Source organism: Temnothorax longispinosus, chromosome 8 (assembly GCF_030848805.1).
Source record: "Temnothorax longispinosus isolate EJ_2023e chromosome 8, Tlon_JGU_v1, whole genome shotgun sequence".
NCBI lineage: Eukaryota > Metazoa > Arthropoda > Insecta > Hymenoptera > Formicidae > Temnothorax > Temnothorax longispinosus.
The window spans coordinates 8,172,031-8,182,947 of record NC_092365.1 but is presented as its reverse complement, the minus strand read 5'-3'; the positions used below and the strand labels follow the sequence as shown (position 1 = coordinate 8,182,947).

The 10,917-nt window shown below is 37.9% G+C and overlaps 1 pseudogene; it reads right to left on the bottom strand.

Annotated features, from left to right (window-relative positions):
- Nucleotides 1–638: 638 nt before the first annotated feature.
- On the bottom strand, nt 639–4,274 carry LOC139817868 (uncharacterized; annotated as a pseudogene).
- Between the last annotated feature and the right edge of the window lie 6,643 nt (nt 4,275–10,917).

Below are 10,917 nucleotides of genomic sequence, written 5' to 3'. Positions count from 1 at the left end.
CATCAAATAACTTATTATTTATAATAATAACACTGGTTTACAGCCAAAATGTACATTTAATGCCACTATTTTTTTCCTATGTATTTTGGCCCGCTAAACTCGAAAATCACATATAAAGATTTTTGTATGGATTGGTTTTTGATATATGAATTTTTGGATTTTTTTCGGAGATAGCTTCACATTTTAGGCCATATCTCGACTTAGAAACGTACGATTGGGTCGCACAAGCTATCATAGTAAAGGTAATCGAATCTCGAACAATCGCGTCTCACATTGTTTTTCAATCGGTTCAGTAATTTCAGTGTTATGGGCCAAAATAATTCAGTGTTATGAGAAAAGTCGATTTTTTGGGCCACAATAAAAATAGAAAATTCACTCTATCGCTATGCAAAAATAGAAAACGTCAAATTATGTCCAGTTTCTTATTTTTTACGTATAGGTTGTACTTTTACGAAGAAAAAACCTACAAATTGAAGAAAATCTATGGATAAATACCGGAGTTATGAGCAATTGAGTGAAGGTACAAAAAATCAAATTTTACTCTGTTTTTGTATTTTTTTTCCCTATTTACATAGAAAACGTTTATTTAATTTATTTCGTTTATTTTTATTATTGAATTTCAATATTACATGCGTCGATTAGAAATAATGTTGGCCCTTGGTGTGTCTTCTGTTCTTATTTGGTTCCGTTTCTCTGATGAGGAACCAAATATAGTCTCCCAACATTCTTTCATCCCAAAATCCTTGGTATGGCTGTTCAATGGTTTTGATTTCTTGGTGAAACCTTTCACCGTGCTCGTCACTTACGTCACCGAGATTCTCCGGAAAAAAATCCAAGTGAAAATGCAAAAAATTAATTTTGAGCGACATATTTACGCCTGTTGAAATTAAAATTGACATTAAATGAACAGATTTTTTCATTTTGTAAACCAATGTAATGAAGAAATACATGCAAGACATGGACGAAAAATAAAATAACAATATATATTCCATACCCATTTTTGCATAATTCTTGAGCAAATCTTCAACAATTTTCTTGTAATGCGGGCTTTTATTGTTTCCAAGAAAATTAGAAACAATCAACTGGAATGACTTCCAGGCTGCAGCCTCATTAGGTTGCAATAATTAGGGAAAATTTTCATCTTTGAGCACTTTTCTTATCTGTGGACCGTCAAAGATTCCTTCCTTGATTTTCGCAATAGAAAGTCTTGGGAAAATTAATCTCAAATATGCGAACGCTCGGCCTTCTTAGTCTAACGCTTTGACAAAGTTTTTGAAGAGTCCAAGTTTTATGTGTAATGGTGGAAGGATGATGTTTTCTTTCTTCACCAAAGCCTTATATGCAACGTTGTCCGAGCCCACAATGACGTTTTCTCTTGCCGGCCAGATCTTTCTCGTGTAATGGTGTGTGCGAGCGCAGCTGTCCCAGAGACATAAAAAACAGCAATATTTCGTGAATCCACCTTGCATTCCTCGTAACATGCCCACCACTTTCAAATCGGAACAAACTTTCCAATCGTGCTCTTCATATTTAATGCGTTTCAACAATTTGACCATTGTCTCGTACGTTTCTTTGGTGTTGACAGCGTGTCCGATTGGGATTGACGGTTTCTCGTTTCCAACATTTAAGAGAACTGCTTTCAAACTATCTTTACTGCTGTCAATAAATAACCGCCACTCTGTTGCATCGTAAGGCTGTCCTAGCTCCTTGAACAAACCAGGAATATCCATGCAAAAGCATATTTGACCTTTTTGCATGAAATACTTTGAGTAAGGTTTATCACGAACTCTGTAGTACGTTATTTTAACATTCGGAGCCAATAAGTTGTATTGTTTCATCCGAGATGCATGTAATTCTGCTTTCTCTTTTGAGAGTTCTAAGTTTCTCACCCAATCATTTAGTTCAGGCTGTGTTAGGAGATGGGACTCTTGACTCGGTTCGTATTCACTGACACTAGTTTTTTCATCTGATGAAATACAACTCAGGATGAGGTCAGATGAACTGGGACACTTGGGAATGGGAAGTGTATCCGAATGTAAAACTGGAAATGTGACAGATTGTACATTTGCATACTGCCATCGCATATTTTTTCCAATGCTAGTCTGTTTGCTGAGACAAAAATAGCAATCGGTCGCATGACAAAATGGTTTTCTCCAAATCATTGGAACGCCGAATTTCATGTGCCGCCTAATGTAAAAAAATGGTTGTAATCCATGAAAATATTTCATATAAATATCATATAATGCATCACTGAATACATACTCAGTCGAGCCAGAAGCCTAGCCCATAAGATTCATATGGCAAGAAAGACATATAGTCATATAATACTTGGTGTCCATTGTTCATCAACATTTTCCGCTGCTAATCCAAAGTATTGTAGATAATTATCTTGTAGCAAATAGGTAAATTTATGTTGATTTTTTTTGACGACATATTCACCGCACACATAGCAGAAATTATCTTGGTTGTTCACACACTCAAATTTTCGTTGTTTGCTTATTTTGTACATTTTCGATCGACGCTGTTTTTCTCTGTCTAGACTCGGTGCAGCGCGCGAACTGACGAGAGGCGAACCGTCTTTCCTTTGTAACCCGAGTACACGGAGAAAAGTAGATAGGGATAAATACCGTGCGGCGTGAGTGGAAAGTCAGTGTTTCGTTTTGCCACTAAAGGTCCTGGCGCGCGCCGCGCCGTATTTATCCGTACCTACCTTATCGACTGACCACTTTAGAACCCCCTTAATATTGAAATTCAATAATAAAAATAAACGAAATGAATTAAATAAAGACTTAAGGCATAAAACACTGCCAAGACAGCCATTCTGCTTAAGCCCTTACATAAGACAAAGACTTAAGGCATAAAACACTGCCAGACAGCCATTCTGCTTAGGCCCTTACCATACCGGAACGCATCTCTCTGACGCTCGATCCGCTCGATCATTCATTGATCAAACGAGCCAGCTCGCCTCACTTCTCACATCCGCCGTCCGTCGGTAGCACCTCTCTCGCATGCCGACTCGATCGATCTCACGATCGATTCCTCGCTCCCGCTCGCTTGAGTACCCGTTCCTTCTGCACTCAACTCTTCAACTCACTCTGCATCCCTCCTCGCTGCGTCCTCCTTCTCATTCCTCTCCGTCATCCTAACCTCACTTTTAACTCTCCTCTTCTCCCTCAATTTCCGCTTCACCTCGATTCTATCATCACCTCCAATCCCACCGCCTCCTCTCAACTTCCTTCGCACCTTCCTTCAATCCTGCACCTCTACCCTTCCACACAGCTCTGTTTTCGACCCTATTTCCACCTTTCCGAACTTTCCACCTGCTCCCCCGCCGAGGCTAACGGGGGAATCCTATTATGTTCTAGTATACAGTATATATTGTATGTATGCACAAATGGAAATTATTAAGCGTACGGCGCAACTGAACAGAAATAACGCAACACCTACCTACAGCGCGACGCCTATATCACATATCATCTCGTCTTGCCAAAAATCTAATAATGGTATCATAATAAAAATACACATGGATATATTTGGCATTTGACGCTCTTAAATTTGCGTTGGAAAAATTGTTATATTTGGCAAAAATAATAGGTAGGGGTGGGGTTAAATTAAAAAATGTGACAAATTTGAAAAATCTGATTACGCCATTGTAAAGAGCACAAAAAGCCATAAACATTTCGTACAAATTTTTTGTCGTTACGCCTTATATTTTTGAAGATATTCGCTAAAAACTATAAAATCCGTTATTTTCAAGGGGTTGTTTCAACCCCTAAACGTCGAGATAAGCAGCAAAAAAAACCCGTGTCTAATGTTTTATTATGCTCGACAACATAGCCAAAGCGCATCCAAATCGGTCGTTATTTTTTAGGGGTTGTTTTAACCCCTAAACGTCGAGATAAGCAGCAAAAAAAAACCCGTGTCTAATGTTTTTCGATGCTCGACAACATGGCCAAAGCGCATCCAAATCGGTCGTTATTTTTTAGGAGTTTTTTCAACCCCTAAACGTTGAGATACGCCGCAAAAAAATACGAGTCTACTATTTTTTGATGCTCAACAACATATCCAAAGCGCATCTAAATCGGGTAGGGACACTTCCGACCGTTCCCTTGTAAGTCGAGATATGGAAGCTATCTCCGAAAAAAATCCAAAAATTCAATTCTCGAAAACCAATCTATACAAAAATTTTTATATGTGATTTTCGAGTTTAGCGGGCCAAAATACATAGGAAAAAAATAGTGGCATTAAATGTACAGAAAAATTTTTTTATTTTGTAAACCAGTGTAATAGACCCAGAAATAGAACGGAAGAAAAGAGATCAGGAGAGAAGAGATCGTGAAAGAAAACGCAGAGAGAACTGATAAAGTGTGTTAGACGAATAGGAAAAAGAAAGATACAGATGATTCAAGTAAAAAATAGAGAAAGAGAGAAAAAGAGATTCTATTTTATTGAAATATATTTATTATTTATAATAAGATAATTGTACATTATCTTAAAAAGGTTAATCTGTTTTTATTTTCTTTTTCTTTTTTTCTTCATCATTATTTTTTTTCCGTTTTTTTCTCTGCTTCATTCTTCGCTGCTTCGTTATTCGCTGCTTTTTCCTCCGCAGTTTCTTTTTCTGCTGCTTCTTTCTCCTCTTCTTTTTCTGCAGCCTCTTTTTTCTCCGTTTCTTCTTTTTCATATTTTAACATTACATTTAATAGTATGTCATCCATATTGTCCTCTAAAACTGAAATTTTATAACCATAAATATTGTAATTAATTGTATATACAGACGTTATGCATGTATTATCTGTTATGCTAATATTATATTGTGTTTACTAAAGGGATACCTAAATTCACAATAAATACTTACTATTTTTTAGTTTTTTTATTTTGTGTAGCAATCTTATTTTACACGTATCCACGTAAAACCAGATTAACACGTAAGATTGATTACAAAATAACATAATAAATTCGATGTTCTTTGAAAAAAATTGAATCAATATTAATCGATCATAAATGTATCGAAATGTTGACGTCGTTAAAACGTGATGCTAATGATCACGGTCTTACACACAGGTCTGGAAACTCAGACCGATTTTGGTGGTGGGGGATGGTCGTTTTAGCAAGGAACAATTTATTTCACGGCGTTGTCACCATGCATCGCTGTCATCGCGAAGTGTAGATGGTAACCCATGGTAACGTGACAATAATCTTTTAATTGCGCTTAATTCAAGTGCATTTTTGAAAATGACATTTCATGACATTTTTTGATGACATTTCTTTGAGCACATTTCTAAGTTGAAAGACTTTTTTCAGTTCTTGAGGACATGGACAGCGACATGGATTGAAAATAACATCTTTCTTCTGTAAATCTTTTTTTATATGACATTTTCTTTCTTTAAATAACTGTCACAGTAAAAAGGTTGGTATCGACCTTAATTGTGTGTACAACTGCATTGATATTTCTTGAAATGAGAATGTAAATATTGTGAATATACTTGTAAATTAACTATGGATTTTCAAAACGGGTTATTATTTACTTCATTATTTACTTCCTAAAGACTCATAGCCTTCAACTTTTTAATTAATCTTATAAAACCGAGGCATACATAAGGTAAGAATCAGAATTAACACAAGTCGACGGCGCTCATACCGCGTCATCTTTAAATAGTGTAAATTAAGAATAAATTATCAATTTATTAATTTGCGCATTCGTATAATAAAAGATTTCAAACGTTTTTTCTTAATACAAAGTTATTTATTATTCCTTTCCTCATTTAGAACTTCAATTATTGCCTATCTGACACTCACGATTTTGAATTTACTAATTACTATTTCCGTCCTTGTCCCACCACATAGTACACTGACCGATGGCAGCGACTCTTGCGGTCACAAAGCGAGTTATTTTCTTCGTCGCTAAGACGACCATCCCCCACCACTAGAGTTTCCAGACCTGTGTGTAAGACCGTGCTAATGATCATCTCGCTTATGTGTCGCGTAGCTTGCTTCATGTATTATCGATTTGTCTATAACAGTACGAGGTTATTTATTTTCCGCTAAGAATTGAGCACTGTGTGCGTGCGTGCGTGCGTGCGTGCGTGCGTGCGTGCGTGCGTGCGTGCGTGCGTGCGTGCGTGCGTGCGTGCGTGCGTGCGTGCGTGCGTGCGTGCGTGCGTGCGTGCGTGCGTGCGTGCGTGCGTGCGTGCGTGCGTGCGTGCGTGCGTGCGTGCGTGCGTGCGTGCGTGCGTGCGTGCGTGCGTGCGTGCGTGCGTGCGTGCGTGCGTGCGTGCGTGCGTGCGTGCGTGCGTGCGTGCGTGCGTGCGTGCGTGCGTGCGTGCGTGCGTGCGTGCGTGCGTGCGTGCGTGCGTGCGTGCGTGCGGCGTGCGTGCGTGCGTGCGTGCGTGCGTGCGTGCGGCGTGCGTGCGTGCGTGCGTGCGTGCGTGCGTGCGTGCGTGCGTGCGTGCGCGTGCGTGCGTGCGTGCGTGCGTGCGTGCGTGCGTGCGTGCGTGCGTGCGTGCGTGCGTGCGTGCGTGCGTGCGTGCGTGCGTGCGTGCGTGCGTGCGTGCGTGCGTGCGTGCGTGCGTGCGTGCGTGCGTGCGTGCGTGCGTGCGTGCGTGCGTGCGTGCGTGCGTGCGTGCGTGCGTGCGTGTGTGTGAGAGAGAGAGAGAGAAAGAGAGAAAGAAAGAGATAAGTATAGAGAAAAAGAATAAGGTATTTATAAAATAAAATAAAATTAATGTAATGTAATAAATAATGTAATGGGATTAATTATTGAAAGAGAGAGAGAGAGAGAGAGAAAGAGAGAGAGAGAGAGAAAGAGAAAGAGTATAAATAAAGTATACATGTTAAATAATAGTAATATAATTAATAATATTAATAATATAATTCTTTAAGATTATTTTTAGTATTTTCGGGTTTAAAAAAAAAAGAGAGAAAGAGAAAACATTTATCGGATTGACCAGCCGTGATTTATCAAGAATGCCGGAATATGTGACACGATTGACAACAAAGATTTAAGAAGAACTCATAACGTATAATTGAGAGACGGAGATAATAGTGAAATAAGAAAGTCATATATTTTCGAAAAAAATCAGATACTAAATTGATTAAAATAAGACACGTTGTATCTAGCTCTCTCTCTCTCTCTCTCTCTCTCTCTCTTTCTCCCTCCCTCCCTCCCTCTCTCTCTCTCTCCCTCTCTCCCTCCCTCCCTCTCTCCTTCCCTCCCTCTCTCTCTCTCTTCCTCTCTTTCCCTCTCTCTCTCCCTCTCTTTCCCTCTCCCTCTCCCTTTCCCTCTCCCCCCTCTTCCTCTCCCTCTCCCTCTCTCTCTCTCTCTCTCTCTCTCTCAAGTAGGAATACATCGTACGTTACATTGCTCCTGAGAAAGGGCTTTAGCTGCAGTAATCTTCCCTTCGGGGGTTTTTAATTCAGTGTATCCCTGTTCTTGGGTTAACTCTGCTAAAGTATGAGTAAATAACTCCGCTTTTGATCGAAGAACTTGGTCATGCGAAAAGGATATATATAGGCTAACCTCAAAATCGAGTGTGCACACTCCATGCGGCAATGAGTCGAGTCGATGATGGAGGATGTGGCGTTTGCGGGGAAGGAAACGGATGCAAGAGAATGCGCTAAGTGCCATAGAACTGTGAGCAGTCCGGTAATATGTGATATGTGCGATATGGCGTATCATCCTGGATGTGCGAAAAAAAAGAAGATTCTTAATGTAGCCGGCGAGTTGATATGCTGTAAGAGTGGAATTGGAGGTGTTCAAAATAGAGGAGCTAAGTCAGGTTCTATTCTCAATAAAGAAAATAAGAAAGAAGATGAGTCAAAGCAAGATAAAAGTAATAAAGGATACAATAAGAAGAATAGAAGTGGAAAAAAAAATAATGATATACTAAATCAGAAACTTGATGGAATGGTAAAAATGCTTGCACAGATTAATAAGAATCAAATCTCTGAAGAACGTATCAAGGGATGGATCCGAGAGGTTATGAGGGATGAACTTAATGAATTAATAAGTGAAAATGCTAAGTCATCAAACAAGATAAAAATGTTGAGACAGGAAAGATTAAGCACAGAAAAACATAAGTCAGGTTATGTAAGTTACGCAGAGAAAGTAAGGAATATGTGGAGTGATGAAGTAATAATAGTAAAACCTTTAGTTGAACAACAATGTGAAGAAACGAAGAAAGATATTTAAAAACATGTAGATGTTGCAAAATTAGGAATTAGTGTTAATAAGGTTAAGAAAGGGAATAATGGATCAATTATTATTGGATGTGAAAAAAGTAAAGATAAGGATTGTTTAAAACAGACTATAGAGAAAGTAGTAGGAAAACAGTATAAGATTGATGTGCCGTCATTAAAAAAACCAAAATTAAGGAAGGAAGGAATAAACGCGGCCAAACAGACCAAACCGGCAGGAGGCAGAATCATTTTCAAGCAAATGATATTACAAACACTGACACATTCACAGTTGTATATAGTGTAAATATATATCAATCGTTAAATGCAAATCTGTGTCATCTTCCTTTCTACCCCTTTGCGATTCACAATCAATGGGCCAACTCCTACTCACGCACTATAGAATAAGGTAAAATACCGCATAGTAAAAGTAGAAGCGCCCATAATAAATATAATTGTAAGACAGAACGAAGATAAATTAGGAATGCAAGAGAAAAATTCAGAATTAAGAATATTACGTAGAATAAATAACGTTAAATATGGAGATATGTCGATTATAGTGGAAGTTAGCACTAGTTGGCATGAGGCAATATTGAGAACAGAAAGATTAAACATTAATTGGAATAAATGTAGAGTTACTGATTTTGTAGGAGTGCTGAGATGTTATAAATGCTGGGGGTTCTGGCATATGGCGAAAGAGTGCAAGAAGGAGGAAACGTGTCTACACTGTGCAGGGAGCCACGGATCAGAGAGATGTGTGATAAAAGATAAAATGAATGAAATAAAATGCGTTAATTGTATAGCAAGAAATAGATTTAAGGAAGGTAAACTAGATATTAGTCACAGAGCTACGGATAAATGCTATCCATGTTATGTGAGTGCTCTCGAAAAAGAGAGGTAGAAAACAAAATACGAAAGCGAGTATTGACAACGATGTAATGGAGTAGATCAAACAAATAAAGATATAATGAATAGTTTAATAGTCTTAAATATACAAGGTTTATTACGTCATTATGAAGAAATAGTACATTTTATAATTGAAGAAAAGCCCAGTATATGTTGTCTGACTGAAACACATATAGGAAGTGAGGTGGAGAGGAGTGAAATTGAAATACCTGGATATAATATAGTGAGATGTAACTCTAAATCAAGAAGAACTGGAGGGGTTATAATATATCTGAAAAGATATATTAAGTATGAAATATTGGACAATAGGGAATGTGAATTGAATCTGTGGCCAGTTACATTAAATTGTATTATTGATAATGTTAGGAAGTGTATTACGACCGTGTATCACTCACCCGGAGCTAGTGATGCGGACTTTTTGAGGCTCCTTGAGGAGTTATGTAATAAAATAATCTCACGACATAGTATGGTAGTAGGCGACTTTAATATTGATTTAATGAAGGAGAATGTGTACAAAAAACGGATAAATGAAATCATGCAGGGTCTAGGACAGGCCTGTCTAACCTGCGGCCCGCGGGCCACTCGTGACTTTTTCCCCTACCACGGAGCTCGAGCTCGACCCCCCCCCACTCTTCCAGTTGGTTTCCCGACTCTTCCCATATTTGACACGTATTCCTAGTCCTAGCGGATATAGCATCTAGCATCTTAGCTTGCTTATGAGCTTACTGTTCCCACGTTACGACGTGTATGCACAGTACAACTTAAAGGCTTAAACCATATTATTAAAACTGAATTATATTTCAATAAGTTATTTATTGATCGGCCTGACTGGCAATAATTGATTAATGTTAAACGACGTTTCCCAGTGAACACAATGCAACATGTAACGTACAGGTTAGTTGTAATTTCCTACTCAACAATATAAATGCAATGTAACACGTGTGTTATATTATATTGTTGAGTAGGAAATTACAACTAACCTGTACGTTACATGTTGCATTGTGTTCACTGGGTTTGATCTCTAATTTGGGTCTCCTTATCAAATTACATTTAATGCTGGAACAAAATAAATTGCCGGTAACAAATATAAAATAAAAACAATAATACAAATTACATATTCAACTTACATCTTACATAGATCATTATGCGTCAAAAGTTATAAATTACTAGTCATCGTTAAAACTTGTGTAACGGGGCGATAGAACAAAGGAATGTAAAACTTAGCACTCGGTCGTCAGTAACTGTGTATGTAAACTTTACATTCTATATAATTTTATTTATTTTGTGATTATTTATAACATGACACATTTATCAGTCGTTCGTCGGGCGTTATACGTGACGTCATACCGCACTAAGTTTACATTCCTTTGTTCTATCGCCCCGTTACACAAGTTTTAACGATGACTAGTAATTTATAACTTTTGACGCATAATGATCCATGTAAGTTGAATATGTAATTTGCATTATTGTTTCCATTTTATATTTGTTACCGGCAATTTATGTTGTTCCAGCATTAAATGTAACTTAGACCCAAATTAGAGGTTGAAACATCGTTCAACATTAATCAATTATTGCCAGTCAGGCCGATCAATAAATAACTTGGTATTATTTCACCAATTTCACCAACATTTGGCGAAAGATCATTTTTGAATAATATTTATATTCCTACTATTATTATATACTTTTATAACTATAAACTCTACTAACGATGTCGAAAAGACAACGCGAAGATACGTCCAATCGTCAATTTCAACAGAGCTGGGAAATTTATTTTTTTTTTCTTAAATGCGGAAAATAAACCACAGTATTTGCTATGTAACTTGCTCTATGAAATCT